We start from the raw sequence: 17,644 nt of genomic DNA, 5'->3' as shown, positions 1-17,644 counted from the left end.
TAACAAAGCACAAGGACAATCTATAAAGTGCACTGGTATCAACTTAGAATCACCATGTTTCTCCCACGGCCAGTTATATGTTGCGTGCTCTAGAGTTGGATCCCCCCAACAATTGTACATCTTTGCTCCAACTGGAACTACCAAAAATGTCGTTTACAAACAAGCATTACAATGAACATTGACTTTCCTCAATTTCCATGAACTCTACATATTGCCATAAGAAATTACAAAAAAATGAAAGACACTCAATACACTACTGTCATCTTTTATTACTACATTATTTTACAACACACACTTTAACATTACATCAAATACACTCCTCTCAACAATGGACATTCACATCTTTCAAGAAGCATTTCCAACAATAACATTTTCAAAAATAACTACCGTAACAACTAACATACACTTCAAACATTTGCCCTCATATACATGTGCTTTCTACTACTGTTGATTTACAAACACAATTCTAACTAATATTACATAACATTGGCATCACATTACAACTTTCACATACAACATTTACACATACTTATTCACACTTCACATCCCGGGCAACGCCGGGTTTCTCAGCTAGTATATATATATATATATATATATATATATATATATATATATATATATATATATATATATATATATGTAGAGGTATCAGTACCGTGTTAGCCGAGCTTCAATAATCAAAAAATAAATAGATGATACCGTTCTGTGGCTAGACACTGTTTATAGTATAGCTTTTGCTTGCTTCATTATTGTAACATCGCCGGAAGAAGAGATCAGTGTATCTCGAAAGCTCGCACAAATAAAAGCATTTCGTTAGCCACAGAAAGGTATCATCTATTTATTTTTTGATTATATATATATATATATATATATATATATATATATATATATATATATATATATATATATATATATCACAATACAATAGTTTATTGTATGTGACAATTCTAAGGAGATTTTTTTTTAAATGTGAAAGGAGAAGGCAGATTAAATACATAATTTTACCAAAATGATCTTGATTTTAACCTAATTTGTCTGTGCTACAAATTGATGCAAAAGCCACATGGATTTATTCAGGTTTTGTATTCATCTTCATGAGAAATGTACACACATTCACTCATGTTTAATTAGAAATAGTGTTGATAATGTCACTATCGGATTATAACATTGCAGGCAATCCTTATGATGTTAAGTGGAGTGCTGGTGCCACAGAGTTTGGATACATCCATGTGAGCAGAATGCCAGTAGGTGGTTCTATATCAGTGCTTCTCTATTACACAGTCAAGTGAATTATGCTACAGTACTTTGCTTTATGAAGAAATAATGATGCGTAGAAAGAAAACGTCCATCACTTAGATCTCATAGTTAGGTAATATGTTAGCTGCTTAATTATCATTATTAATTAGAAATAATAAATACATGAAATTGCATCTTTAATGCCTCAGCTTAACTCAGCAATTTATATTGGGCTTGCAAAAGCATGAACACTATGCAGTAAGTCATATAACACTTTGTGTGTTGTATTTATGTATTATCCATATTTAAAGATGATGTGTAACTGTTTAAATGTTGGCTTTAAAGTCTAACACTCTGAGCTCTCATTTGCATGTTAATAACCCAGAATCCCCGGCTTGCAGTGGAAATACTGTATGCTTTGTGGTTATGGGGTAAGGTGGAATGGAACATTTGGTCGCGGCCATCCACGGCGACCATGTCCCTGCCGCAGAGGGACCCTCCGCCGCTGCACGCTTCTACAATAGCGTACGTTTTTGGTTATGGGGTTAACGTTTGGGGTTTAAGCAGATAGGGTAAAGGGTTAACTTTAGGGGTTTTAGCGGTCAGGGTAAGGGCTTAGGTTAAGGGGTTTTAGGCTACAGAGTAGTGTTAGTATTAGGGGTTAAGATTAGGGTTTTTTAGGGTAAGGTCTAAGGTTAGGGACTTACCTTGGCCGGTGAAGCGTCCCTGTGGCGAGATCACTTGCGGCTTTACGCCGGCAGTCACTTGGGAATTGCTGCACATTGGGTGTTTTTTGTCACTTTTTTACTGACTAGAACTAATTTGTGTACCTGCCTACAACAAAAACCACTGCAAAAAAATACATCTATATTTCTTAATCATATTGTCTATAGTTTACACACAAAATAATTGATGTGTGTTGTGTAGCAGATTCCACATGTTCAAGCCAGACAGCCCCAAGCATTTTTAAATCATTCTTCAATGGTACCTGATAAACTCCGGAACCTGACATGTGAGAGTTTCACGTAATGTAGTTCCTCTCTTTTGTGGGATGTGACTGTGTGTTGAGCAGGATCTGCTCTGTCTCTCTCTCCGCAGTCAAACGACACGTTCCTTAGCTTGCCTGGTTCCATCTTCTTACAGGAAGGTGGCATGTATTAATTAGCAGGATGTCATGGAGATCAGGGACATCAGTGACTCTGTAAACAGTGACACTGAGTTTGAATCATGGGAACCTGGTTCAAATCCCGGTGTCAGCTCCTTGTGACCTTGGGCAAGTCACTTTATCTGGAGGCACCAACAACATAGATTGTAAGCTCATCTGGGCAGGGACTGCGTCTGTAACATTCAAATGTGCTGCGTACTGCGCGCTATACTGTATTTGTGATGTGCTTTGAGTCCTGTTGGGAGAAGAGTGCTACAGGAAATAAAGTTGTTATTATTATTATCATGAAGGGTGAAAATATTGAGAACATGGGCCATATACATACCGGGAATAGGGCACTAAAAAAAGGTTAAATGGATCCCTGGAGGGAATTGTCAGAAACCAACGTGTGCATCCATGGGGAGGTAGTCCTCACAAGTTAAGGGATGGTACCCTATCCACCATTCTTATACTATGAGTGAGGAGTGTGTCTCTTACTCTCAGTATGCTGGGTTCCTAACAGCCCAGTAGTAGGGTAAGAATGTTCCTTTCAATATTGTCAAAACAGAAAATGTTTGGACAAAAATGTGAGTAAGTAAACGGGTACATGGAATTACATTGGTTTAATCTGCCTTTGGGGGCAACCTTGGGAGCAATACATGGGGACCAGGTCTTTTCATTTAGGGGATTTGGCAGGGACCCAGGGATTGGATTGTTTAGGAGCCTACATATGCAACTCTGCTAAATATGTATCCATATTTAGCAAGCTCTGCGCATTTCATTGTTCAGCACCACTTTACCCTCAACACTGACAATTCTGCTTCCCTGTAAAATATTCATAGGCATGTACACTGAGTGATTAAGAGGGAGAACATGTAATCAATACTTTACTTGATTATGTACCATAAAATGCCATCAAGCTGCTTTTAAGAACCTGCCCTGAATCCACAAGATATTTGGTTTCATGTGTAATCTTGCTCTGTAATGCTGCCCGAAGGTTTGTGGTTGATATCATAATACACATGCTGTAAAATTATTTCAGACAGCAGAGAAAATTAAGACTTAATAAAAACTGAAAGTGAACTCCATCCACTCACCCAAAAATGTGCAATATGATTTCATGTGAGTGGGGAATTATTTACTTTTCTCCCCTTTCAAACTCGTGGTCACAACACATTCCATCAATCTCTTTGGTTTCCTTTAAACTATAGAACAAGTCTTAAATTACACCGATTTACCACAAAATAGCAATTGGATATATCAACTACTTGTTTATTATATGGATCTATACCTATACAAGTGTGTCATTCATATGATAATATTTACATATGTATGTATGGTACATTTGCCATTGAGTGCTGTTTTGCATAGGATCCAGTGGAAATGCCTGTACTATTTCACAACCACAAAGTATCATGACATCTCAATTAATGATATAAGTTAAGGGTGGCCAACTCCAGCCTCATGGGCCATCAACAGGTCAGGTTTTAAGGATATCCCTACTTCAGCACAGGTGGCTCAATCAGAGGCTCAGTTGTTAGCTAATATGCAAAAACAATGGCTAGTCTTATGTTGCTGGGAAGCGCAGTGTAAACCCAAATTGTAACAAATGATCAAAGTAGTATTACACACTTTGCATATACAGATGATTGAGTGACACTTATCGTTATGAGATCATAAACTAGCATAACCAGCATAGATAGCAAAACATATTTTAATAGGATCATTTGACTTCAATGATTCAGATTTCATTTGGGAACAATGCTGAAAACTATCCAAACAAGTAAAAAAGGAGTGAGATGTGACAGAACTGTTCCATGGGACTGATTTATATACATTAAAAGTATTGAGGAACAACAGCCCCCACTTAATTTTACTGTAAAGGTACAAGGTTTAATTTCAATCAATATGTACATTGAAAATATAGTAACAGAGGTGTTCAGGAGTGATACACAGGGAGATCTGTAACCAGGTTGCACAGCCATTGACACAATACGTTGGTTACATTTGGGAAAACACTCATATGAAATGGAAAAAAGTTCTGCACTGGAACAGAACCGAATGTTTGATAATCCCCATGCCCCATCCCATGGATACCTGGGACCTTCTAACATGGGTGTTGTTATGAAAGAGGACTGCACTCTATAGGTACACACATATGCACCATGCCCTGCCCAACCGCTCCACCAAGTTAATAAAAAATGCCATTAGAGGTGTTAAGTTTACAATATGTTTTCATTAGCTACATTTTATAGGATATTTTAGAGACCAACAGCTGGAAATAATATAAGAAAGAGGTTTTATGTTGTATTTCTATTTTACCCAGGAAATGTATACTATGGAAAATGTTTTTTTCCGCCCTGCAATATACGTGAGGCCTCCCATTTGTGATGCAAACACATCTGTTTTCTTTTGGACTGATTATATGATGAATATGCTCCTCTGTTACCTATCTTTTATTGTGTAGGGCTGTTTGAATGTCACAATTGTAGCCCTTCTAAGTACATTAATCAATACAGGGAGTGGACTGAGAGTGGTTTATGTCACCACTTTATTAACCAGAGCAACGCACTTTATATCTCTGTGCTGATTTTCAGTAGCCACTCCCTATATTTTCTGTTCATACGAGCGGATTAAAACTGTGTCGGAGTTCATGCTACTTTGTCAAATTCTCCTAGAAGAGTCAGAGTCTGCTAAAACCAAAGTTAATGAGTCCAATGACCTGTTTTAGGGGTTACATCAGGATGATTGATGCCTTTTTTAACCAAATCTGAAATCTATATGCATCTTTCATTATTTGTTGAAAGTTATTATGTAAATATGTTGACTTGGGAGAGGTTTGATTTCTTCTGGCTACTCCCTTGTGTCTGATACATATCACTGTGTGTTCAGCAAGAGTCCTCTCTCCCCACCTTCACATGAACTTTATTGGCTCTCTGATAAGGAGGAGATAAGGGTAGGGGCGGCCTTAGGGCAAGGCGAGCAAGGCAGCCACCTTGGCCTCCGTGCCTTCGGGGGCCCCGCGCTCCCTCCTGTTGGCCCCAGGATCCAACATTCCACCCGACCAGAGGGGGGAACCATGATGACGTGTTGCTATGGCAACATGACGCCACATGCCGCCATGACATCATGACGCCACGACGCTGCCGGAGGAGTGCCACTCGTCAAGGTAAGTCCCCTTAACTTTTTTACAGCGGGGCCCTGCGGCCAGTATCCCGCCTTGGGCCCCGCAAAGCCTTAGGCCGGCCCTATGTGGAAATAAAACACTTTCCCATTCAGAGAATCCAAAAAAAGTACATTTGTAATAATCCCCCACCCCCCAATAAAATGAAAGCAGGCAAATGTATGCTGTTAGGTTTGTTTGAGGAAGCAAGCCAATGAGACTGTTTAATGCTTTACAGAATATTGTTTTTCTGGCTGGCTATCTCTAAAGGAGCAATCCAAGCGTGTTTTGTTGTTGTTTAAAAAAAAACAAAAAAAACATTTTATTTTTTTTACGCCGGATTGAAGCAGGGAGTCACAGAATATGAACCCCATTCCTTTCCGCTGCGGGGGCCCTCTGCTTCCTGAGATACAGAGCTCCAAAGGGGATTGCCGGTATCTCTGCAACGTTTAAAGCTCCTGTGTCAAGTGGGCCAGTAGGAAGCTGAACCTGATGATGTCACAGCTTCCTGTTGGCCCGCAGGATGCGCGGGCTTTGAAACTGCGCCATTACGTGAACTCTGGTAGCCGAACAGAGCGACTACTGTCACCCCCTGCTGGTCTGTATCTCCAAAAGCAGTGTGGGCCCATGGCTGAAATTAATGGAGTTCCATTCCTGCTTCAAACCTGGGTAAAAAGAAATAAAAAGAAGTGTGAAAAAAGAAAAATGATTGGATTGCCACTTTAATATTGGTTGATGGTGGTCTCAAATTAATGCCAAATGATCTATTTGTAGCTTCCTACATAGACCTAAGAATGATGCAATTCATGTCATTATTTATTTTGCTCCACTTATTGACCATCATAAATAAGCTTTTTAAATGAAAGCGGATCACACAGAACTTCAAGGTAATGAGACTGTGTAGGAATACAGTATGTGCAAGTAAACTGATTCTCTGTATCCTATTACTATCAGGCAAACATGTACAGTACATGGTCAGGATACAGGGAATCTAGTTTAGGCACACACACAAAGGCTGAACGCAGCATAGCAAACTAAAGAAAAAAACAGACAACCAACAATGAGCATTGGATGAATAATTACAGTCCTTTAGTAAAGTGAGACAAATACATTACAGTCGCAGAAAACAGAGAAGACACACATATGCTAACAAATATTGGACATTTTTTAATGAAACCGCTAAATGAACCACACAGACAAAACAAGACACTTTTGTTATCAAAGAATATATCCCCTCCGGTTACGTCCTTGCTTGTGTCTGTAAACACCAACGGTGTGAATGAAGAACCTCCAACTTTAGATCATGTAGCATCTGTTGGAAGAGAATGAAACATGGGTAGAAAAGTGAAAGGAGATTTAATAAAAGCACCCCGCAAGAAATTCCAGGGATTCAATTATCAAAATAGAAGCAGAGTGAACCGAAACAATATATTAATCAGCAGGGACTGATTGAGCCACCTGTATACTCATTGACTGAGCCACTAATTGAGCCACCTGTACTGAAGCAGGGATATCCTTAAAACCTGACCTGTTGGTGGCCCTTGACGACTAGAGTTGGCCGCCCCTGCGCTATTTGAATCTGTGATGTTGAACTAGGCCTGTAAGGTAACGCTCATTTGGAGTTCATCCCGTTCATTGGCCTTTCTTATGAAGTTTGGTGCCGTTTTGCTACAGGAGAAATGGAAGAATGAGGTCTTGCGGAGCATGAACTTGCCCACTAGAAGTCAGGTGTTTGCTCTGATAAAATAATTTATGTAGATAGCTATACTACAATGAAAGACTAAAAGCCATATTTACTAAGCGACTCTAAGCCTGAATGGTGTGTTACTGCTTAACACCCCTTAGTAAATATGGCCCCTAAATCTGTTTAATAGAGTATTCATTACATCCACTCAAGTAAGGACGGGGAACCATGTCTTTCGTCTCCTAATGACAGTTTCTAGTAAGGGCGTCATATCTATTGTCAAATATGGAACACCTGTGAGCACATGACCTGTATATGGAATAAGGGTTAATACACACAGCTATCTAGCTATTTTAATCTTCCCCTCGCAAGGTCCCTCAAATGACTAATATCTCCCCTCAATCCGTTCCAATATACCATGTCACCAACAGCACGCGTGAGTACGTGACATATACAACCAGGGTTAATACACAGTCAACTTGCTGCCCCACTTTTCTTCTTCGCAAGGTACTTCAAATTAGTTAATATTTGACCGTACTTCGTTACAATATATGTAATATACTACTATATCCGCTTCCTCCACCACAAAAAGGTAAAGATATACAGAGCCCCTGGTCTCTGTTTATTAAAGAAAAACTATGAATTTAACGCACAAAAATCTGTTGTAGCAAAATGTGTCTGAAAAATGTACGTTACTCTCTACAAAGCGTGCAAAAGTTCAATCAGAGTCCAAAGTATTACTTATTAAAGTTTGGCTTTATATATATAAAAATTAAAGTGCTTGGATTACAGCAAAAGATTATTACAAGAACATACAGTTATGATAAATGCAGACAGTTTCTTAAAATAACAGGATAAACATTAGCAGAATTCCCTATACTTTACCACATCTCATAGGCTCTCACCAGAGAGATCACCGGCGTAGGAAAGATGAGAACCCAAGAGTCTGATCCCAAATATCCCCTCTGTTGAATTCTAAATTCATACCTCCATGGCAAGACCAATATACCCTTCTTATCCCATTAAAAACAACATGATCCCACCCCTGTCGTCAATCAGCTCTGGCTGACATCTACGATTTAAGAGAAAAAAATCTTCCTGTTGAATCTTTAAAGTTTGCCTCATTATATAAATATATAAAAGGCTTCATAACTTTGCTTAGACACATGCCATCTTTACTGTTACGTAAGTGCATTCCACATATACGCTTGAACATAAAGTATGACCACATAATGTTGATTTTTGCAGGAGAAACAGATATCGTGTCCTTGGCACCTCCTAATCCTCAAGTGTTTGGCATCAATTGATTTGTGTAATCGCAACGGTTATGAATATCTATTCATTATTAGTGTAAATTGCTGTCATGCCCATGATATCTTCATATTTAATAAATGTACTCTTTTTGGAATACCTGGCCACGCCCTCTGATACTTTGTAGTAGCTTCCAAAGAATGTCCTTCCAGGTATATTTAAAAGGGTCTTGTTTATTCTGGTGTCAGGGAAGTCATATTTAAATTCCAGCTCTGGCAAAAACAGATGTTGACTTGAGATAACATCAATCCTATACAAGTCAAACCTGGTTTGACAGGCCATTAAAATAATTCTTGTATCTGTTAAAGATAATTTGTAACCAACGTTAACTCCTCATGTGCCAGATTGAATAAAATACTGAATATGCCATATTTATTGCACCTATCTTTCGATCCACTTCCAGTAGAATAATGACGAAGGTTTAATTAATGGTATCATTGTGTATGTATTGTTCTCTTAGTTATGGAGCATTGTACAATGACAGCTCTCTATGCCGTGGCGCTTATTTCACTGTCTCCCAGAACAGGGCCTGCTCAGCTTCTCCTCCACATAATTCTGTATCACTTATACAGTAAAGTCATCCTCCTCACGGTCAAGGCTTGGGCAGCAGAAAGGGTTAATGAAACAGCAGTGAGAAATGTTTGCCAGGGTTGCATTGGGAATGATCCAACATGGATGGCTCAGCTTGGCATTAAGCCCTTTGCGGGTGGTTGATGTCACTGGCCTTTAGCTTGGGGAAATCACAATACACTTCAGACATGCTTAAGAAAATCATTTATACATGCCCAGCTGTGTTTTTATGCTTAATTGTTTTCATTTAGTTCTTATGATGGACCACTATGGATGCCATTGCAAGGGGCGGTATATTGGTAATTATTCTAAATACTGTATTACTGCCAGACTTGATCGGCCAGGACTCCTATTTTTTTTTTTTTTCATTTTGGTTATAAGCTTATGGTTTTTATAGCTGGATCAATACCAAAAGATAGAGACATTTTAATGGATGAGGATAATATATAAGGAGGGCATTTTGTTATATCTGCAACATATTTGTGTTCGGCAACATCAAGTAAGAACAACCCCATATTATCAACTTTTCCCACATTTTTCAAATATTTATTATTAGGTGTTAAATGGGCTTAGTCCTCATTGGCACTTGGTTGGAGCCCAAAAAACAATTTCCATATGGTGTTCATTCATAAAACAAAATGGAACCACAGAACACGCTCATCTTTTTTTTACCATGGACGTAAAAACCTTTAAATGTTTACGTAGCCAGACTTTTTACTACCACAGTTCCTTAAAGCCGCAGTTCAAGCTGCCGTTTATTTTGTATTTATTTTTTTCATTTAATATGTGCATCATTACATTCTGCACACTGCCAAGTGATTAGCCAAGTTGCCGATCAATCCGTTCTCCTGTAATCGATCGCTGAAGATTCGGCCCAGGGGCTCTTTGAATTACTGGTAGGGCTGCAAAAGAGTACCTAGGATGCAAAGTCCTGTGTGGAAGATCATGTGACCAGGCAGGCACTAGATACAAATGCTGCACTGCTAGAGAGAGGGCAGGGCTCAAGAGCCAGAGCCTGTCTCAGAAGAGGAAGGGGATGTGACATTGTAAATAGTTGCTATAGAAACAAAAGTACTTGTTACATTAAAAATGTCTACAAAATGTTTTAAATGCTACAAGTATGTTCTCATAGTACAGAACTGATTTATTAAAAAAAAAAACACACATGTAGGATATTGCTTGAACTGCAGCTTTAAAACATGACAGTTTTCTTTTTTTAAATGACACATGTAGCTTTAATGTAGCATTCCTGGCAGAGGGGTATATCTGAATCCTAACAGGCAACAAGGGTTGTTGAAATATAACCTTTGTTTGACTTCTGGAATGGCAATTTTCCCTCTGAAGATGTTAAGGGTCACTAGCCCCTTACAGGGCAGTGAGCGGACGAGGATAGAAAAAGGGTGCTACGGACATTATAGAAAAAATATATATTATTTATTGACACTTTCCAAAAACACAATTAGCTTGCTTAATAAAGAATAACTTCGCCTCCCCAAGGGGCTCCCAGGTTCCTATTTGATGAGGGCACTATGTGTGAAAAGTCTACACTGGGTGAGACCTACTGAGGCTTGGAATAGGCGACCCACTTTTCTGATATACAGGTCCTATTTAACTTTAGCTACTCTTTAGGTCTCCTGTCTACCTGTGGTGTGGTAGTTTTTTTGGCCACTTGCCTTTAGGGGGAAAGGGATGGAGATCTCCAGTAGTATATATATCTCATCAAACCACCCTCCAAATAACTTAGGGAGAGATGCATGTGCTAAAGTCATTAGATGCCTTAGTTTTGACAACTCAATATAGTTCTTATGGAAATCCTTTCAGGAAGTGTGGGATGCCACTCATATAAATATACATTGTAAAGCCGTTAGCACATCTCCCAGAGTACCTCAGGTATGCCTCTTTTTGAGCATAGAATTCTCTATCTAAGTTATTTGGGAGATTTGAGGGGATATATATATACATGTAGAGGTATCAGTACCGTGTTAGCCGAGCTTCAATAATCAAAAAAATAAAAAAATAAATAGATGATACCGTTCTGTGGCTAACGAAATGCTTTTATTTGTGCGAGCTTTCGAGATACACTGATCTCTTCTTCCGGCGATGTTACAATGAATGAAGCAAAAGGTAAACTTAATAACAGTGTCTCTTGGAATGTTATCTGTGCTGTTCCTTCCCCCGGTGTGGATGTGTTTTATGGCTAGAGGTGTTAAATGGTTACTGAAAGCAAGTGAAGAAAGAGTGTGTATGTGTATCAGTGTGAATAAAAATGAATGGAGAGCCCACAGTATATGTATACACCTTGTGTAAAGCACTGTATATACTGTGGGCTCTCCATTCATTTTTATTCACACTGATACACATACACACTCTTTCTTCACTTGCTTTCAGTAACCATTTAACACCTCTAGCCATAAAACACATCCACACCGGGGGAAGGAACAGCACAGATAACATGCCAAGAGACACTGTTTTTAAGTTTACCTTTTGCTTCATTCATTGTAACATCGCCGGAAGAAGAGATCAGTGTATCTCGAAAGCTCGCACAAATAAAAGCATTTCGTTAGCCACAGAACGGTATCATCTATTTATTTTTTTATTTTTTTGATTATATATATATATATATATATATATATATATATATATATATATATATATATAAATAAATATATATATATTATATATATAATATATTTATATATAAATATACATTTTTTAGAGTAAATTTCTTGTCTTAATAAATTGTAACTGCCTGAAGAAGAGCTCACTGTATCTCAAAAGCTCGCACAAATAAAAGCATTTTGTTAGCCACAGAACGGCATTGACTATTTATTTTTGATTATATATATATATATATATATACACACATACAAATGGAGATACCTGTACTACTAAATTGAAGTCCTAGTCCCCCTCCATTTTTTTAAATACGTTTGGCTGATTTTTACGAATAGTCAAAAAAACAAATCTGCTTTTTTTGAGACTGATCCGTGGATGAAAGTCACTGGCCAATCCGAGGAGGATTTACATTTTGGCGGAAAATCCACCCATCTTTAATCTTACCCCCTCATTAACTACATGTGTGGCTACGTTAATATGATCTTTTATAGCAAAGCAAAAGGTTTTAAGCACAGTTTTTTTTAACTCAACAACTTGATGTCAGAAAGTATTTAATTAATGCTTGAAATGGTCCAGCGTTGAGTCTTAATAAGAACGCAATGCTCAGGCACAGAAATAGATTGAGCAACATCCAAATGTATTTATATTTATCTAAAACCAACTGAAATTAACCATGATCTAAACGTAAAAGCACTATATGATAAAACCTATTCTGACTGGGGCTTGAAATATTTGATTGTAGCACACTCACTAATGTAACATAATTATCACCTACCATGACTGTGAAATATGATATATGAATACAACTGTTAAATCCTATAAAATCATCATAAGCTACAGATTGTTGGAACAAAAGGAGAGAGAACACACCATGGAAGAAGAGGGGGGAAAAACCAGCTGGCTCACTTACTCAGATTGACAAGAGTTTGGCTCAGTGTCATGTGCATCTATCCTACCCAGAAACCATCTGCAGTTTCAAAAAGCAGAAACAGCCCTTCCCATCACATATCAATAACTGTTGATCGTGTTTGGTGTCCGAATGCTTGAATGACTATTTTGGAAGCATAGGGTGGTGGGGGACCAATAAATAAAATGAGGGCTTTGAATGACAGCATATGGCTGAGTACACCACTTTGAAATAAACATGCTATGTATTCAACTTAAACCCTAAAGCCTTATTTTTTGTTTTTAAGCAAATGAAGCTAACACTTAAGTTGTCATGGGAGGCTTTACATCTCACTGTAAATTACAAGAGGGTGATACATACAGAAGCCATAAATAAAATGTTTTGTAATGTATGTTTTGCAAGCCAAGCTCAGTAAGGGACTTGTTGGAACATGATATTTTTACATGCTGCAAAGATAACAAAATCCACGTAGCCACTCCCAGTTATTAATACAGTTGTTTGTTACCTCAGCAATAGCTGCATTCCAAGTGCTATACCAGCTTCATATAATTTTTAAGGACAGCTTATTCCAATGAAGTGGCTACTTAATTTTTATCTATGTGGGGGGAAGGAGGGGAAAAGGAAACCAGTGCTCTTGCTACAGTCAAAATGGTAGATATGATGCAATACTGGCAGGTAAGACACAGTGCTCCAAACCATAACTTATTATAGTTATACTGTATACCGTATAGAGTTACAGTATACAGTATATTGTAGTTATACTGTCTATAGTTAGACAGTAGTTATAGTCCAATATGGTGAAATACTCAATGCTTTTAATGCACTAATCCTTGTGAATTTTTTTTCTTTTCAGAGCTGCAGAACTATAGGAAGGGGGGGGGGGGCAAACGTATTGTACTGTGTGAATACTGGAGTAACAGTTAGTAATTTGTCCAAATCCCCCCCTCTCTCAATGACAAAAGAACTACAGAATGCAATGCAGCCATTACGAAGAAGATAAAGACAAGATTGTACATTTTGAAGAAGAGACGACCTACTGTATTTTTGTATTATTAATTTTCCTTGATTATCCTGTACAAATAAAATTGTCCCTTCTTTAAATTCATGAGAATCATTTGAACACCCCCACCCTCATATAAAAATTACAGTATGCCACCCACCTCATAAAGTACAGTATACATGACTGTAGTGTTGAATATAAAAGCTAGTGATTGATTGTAAGAATAGCAAATATTGTTAAGCAAGCCCATGTCGAGGGAAAAAAAGTATGCCTCTTCTTTTTTTTTCAGACTTGAAATTCACATTGAATGAGATGAAATTCTCGCCAAATCCCACAGAAAATGGAGTCAGTATCACATTCATCCGGATGTGCAGGATTATACCTGTACCTGTAGTTCAAAGACATACACGAATGCACCTAAATGTGATGACACGCATATGCGTTTCAATAAGGTTCCAATAAGACATACACGCATGCGCCTAAATGTGATGACACGCATATGCATTTCAACAAGGTTCCAATGAGACATACATGCATGCACATAAAATAAAAACAGTATGAAAAGAAGAGCAAGCCTAGCAAAAGTTGAAAGTATTGAAGAATAAATAATACATATAGAATAAAAGATATACATTTTTATTTTTGGGGTTTCTTAGCAGAGTTAATTTAACATGCAAGTCTACTGTAATTATACTGCAAAATGCAAACAAATGCAACGTCAATAAAAAAGTATTGAATATGAATCAATAAAAATTCACAATGCGCAAGCAATGTTTTAAAAAAGCAATATTAGAGGTCCACCGAAATTCCTCCTTTTGCCTTTTGCCGCTTAATGTCAAAGTTTCTTTTCTGGGAAAAAAAAAGATGCTATGATTTTTGGTATTGCGCATGCGTCAAGTCGCGTCATTGGAAATTAAAGCAGCAGTTCAAGCAATATCCTACATGTGTGTCTGTACGATGAGAACAAACTTCTGACAGGCTCTGGCTCTTGAATCCCGCCCTCTCCCTAGCTGTCCACCAATTGTACTGTATCTACTGTAATACTGTAGTATTGTAACTGCTCAGTCAATCATATTGCAGGACTACATTTTCAATAATTGTGCAAGAATTGAATTAAATTAAATAACCCTGAGCAAAGCGATTGATAACAGGAGAAAAGACCGATCTGCAGCTTACTGTAGCTAATAACTTGTCTATGTGCATAATGTATTGATGCACATATTGTTTTTTAATACTTTTTTTTAAACACGGCAGCTTGAACTGCAGCTTTAAACTTAATACTGTACTGTATAGTGTATGGTATACTGTAGTACAATATAGTCACCTTCATTATAAACTTTGCCAAACGGGTGGAGATGGGCCACTGTCACTCCCTTAGTCTGTATTATAGTTGACAGGTGACAGCTGGCCTGCTACACCTGTAGTTGACAGCTGATGAAGCTGTATATCTTTTTGGTACACGCAAGCTTGCTGGTACCTGTATGTGAAATCAGACTCCGGCTGTAAATTTTGCAGGTATTCCGGCGGGGACAGGTAGCAAGGATTGCCGTTCACCAGGTTTTCACTGACGGTCGGACCGTTATTGTAAACTGGTGCTAGTGCCAGTGCTGGCGCTGTTGCCGGCACATTGCTGGATTGGGGTTGACGAATCTTATATGGATTAAACCTGACCTTTCTCCTTTTGAAGTTGCCATGATCAAACATACGGTAAAAATGTGGGACACACCCCAATACCCTCTTCTATCTCATGGTGCAGGGTCGATGCGAAAAAGACACTGATCGTTACTTAAAGTTTGTCTTATCGAACGCTTCCACCCACGAACGCCAGGTGAAAATTTGTAAAAAATCATAATTCGAAATGAAATATTCATATATTTCTGCTACAGTCGCCATGTTATCTGCAGAACATATGAAAAATGCATAACTACAGTCAGGTTTTTTATACATGTACGATGTACACATGGTGTCCAGTCCAGTCAGCAATTGTGCAAGAATACTGTAGGAATGTAGAAAAAAGCACAGAGCATTGAGTTTTATAAGTTTTTATTATGAAACGTCTACATTTGATAACGTCTTCAAGGACCAAGGTCGATTCACAATGGACCACTATGGTAGACTTGGTTTTTATTATTGTATTATTGTGTCACGTGTATTACGTCTGTGAAGCGCTATGTACATGGATGGCGTTATTTAAATAAAGATACACACATACAACCCCATTAGTTGTGAACTCCAGTGCATATGCGCTGCCGGTCCTGTCAGCAGTGAAGGAGTTAAATAGTTAATATGCTGGAAACAAATTCCCGACAGTATGTCTATATAACATACATATATAGTAAGCTCAGTTCCAGACATTCAATGTTTTGGAAAGCCTGAACCCTATTTGAATAAGAAAATTACAGTCTTTTTGCTGAAGAAGTACATTACGTGCCAAAACTGTGTCAATACCACATTTTTCCTGTTTATCTAATCTAATATTTGGTAGAGATCACAGTCAAATAAATTATGTGTCCGTCTCTGGTAAAGACAGTGTTTCTATTAATAAAAAAAATGACCAAGCTGTCAACAAATTCAGTTTGCTCAACCTGATAAAATCTAACATGCAACCTGTTTTTACCCATAAAACACGAACCACTTCTCAATCTAAAAAAAGACTTGTTTCCACAAATCAATTTTTTGGGGGGGATGGGAGGGGGGGTGGTTCAGCATGATTGCATACATTATATGGACATTGCCCTTTAGTTGTGAATACAAAAAAGAATGGGGGAGCACAGTTATAGGGAACGGGCAGTGTAATATATCTGGTGATCGATATGGATAGAGCAATTAACACATCTATTAAAGTAATGGTTCACGGGGCGGATACCAAACTCAAAAGGTATACATACATTGATGTGTATGTGTGGGTGGAAAGGTAAAAGAATATATAACTTACACGGCCTTGTGTAAGTTCAGTCACGTCAAGGTTTCTTTGGGTTTCCCGTCGCCTTGGAGTGATGTGTTCTTCTGCGATTTAGACTTTTCTTCTTGGTGTAAATTCAGCTTTCTTCGTTCATTCGGTGTACCCCTCCAGGGGGATTTCCTCTCATGTAAACAAAAAAGAGGGTTAGATTAAGTCACATATATATAGAGGCGGCAATATGGGGAAGGATGGTATAGTGGTAGACCATTAAAATGTAATGATATGATCAAGCACTCACACGGGCTAATGGGAGTCTTCTCCTATCTTGGTATCTTATTGTTGCCCGTTAGGGATAACTTTCAATTGGTTGTAGGTGGTTCCCTATAACTGTGCTCCCCCATTCTTTTTTGTATTCATTGCCAACAAGGGTCCTGGATAGATCCTCCTGGGGTTTCCAAGTCACAGGAGGACATCAAACGAATACTATTTTCAGGCAGTATCACCCCCCCCCCTTTTTTACACACTCTACATTTGTAACAAGCCATATAGAGATAGCGCCCGGGTACCTTTTCAAACAAAATTGCCCTTTAGTTACCTATTACAGAGAGAAATACGGTAGCAATGAGATGATTTAGTGTACATAGCAGGTATACGATTATAGGGATCCATGTTAAAGTGGATAAGAAGCAAAAAGTGACACAATATGAGTGCTCATTTGCATGTCATTACCAACAATCCTTTGCTGCAGTGGAAGCACAGTATGCGATTATAGGGTAAGACAGGTTTGTGGACCTGTCTCAGACATGTATACGTGCTCATAAGTGTATATAGGACAGACTTCAATATAATCTCTCTCAGTTTTTTTTTTACCATAAATATTGTATGTACATTTTTTAAAGTCCCTTATATTCATGTTAGTATGTGGACTTTAACTGTTATGAGATTACACAAACTCTGGAGACTGTCATGTTGCTACTTGGAATATCATATTTTTGAATCTTATTGTACATATATTTAATCATTAGGCATGCAAAAACAGCATAGTATACTGTAGGTCAGCGGTTCGCAAACTGGGGGATGCTGCGTTTACAGAGGTCCCGCGCTGAGAGCG

The sequence above is a fragment of the Ascaphus truei genome, chromosome 10 (assembly GCF_040206685.1).
Source record: "Ascaphus truei isolate aAscTru1 chromosome 10, aAscTru1.hap1, whole genome shotgun sequence".
Classification (NCBI taxonomy): Eukaryota; Metazoa; Chordata; class Amphibia; order Anura; family Ascaphidae; genus Ascaphus; species Ascaphus truei.
This window is presented reverse-complemented; position numbering follows the sequence as displayed.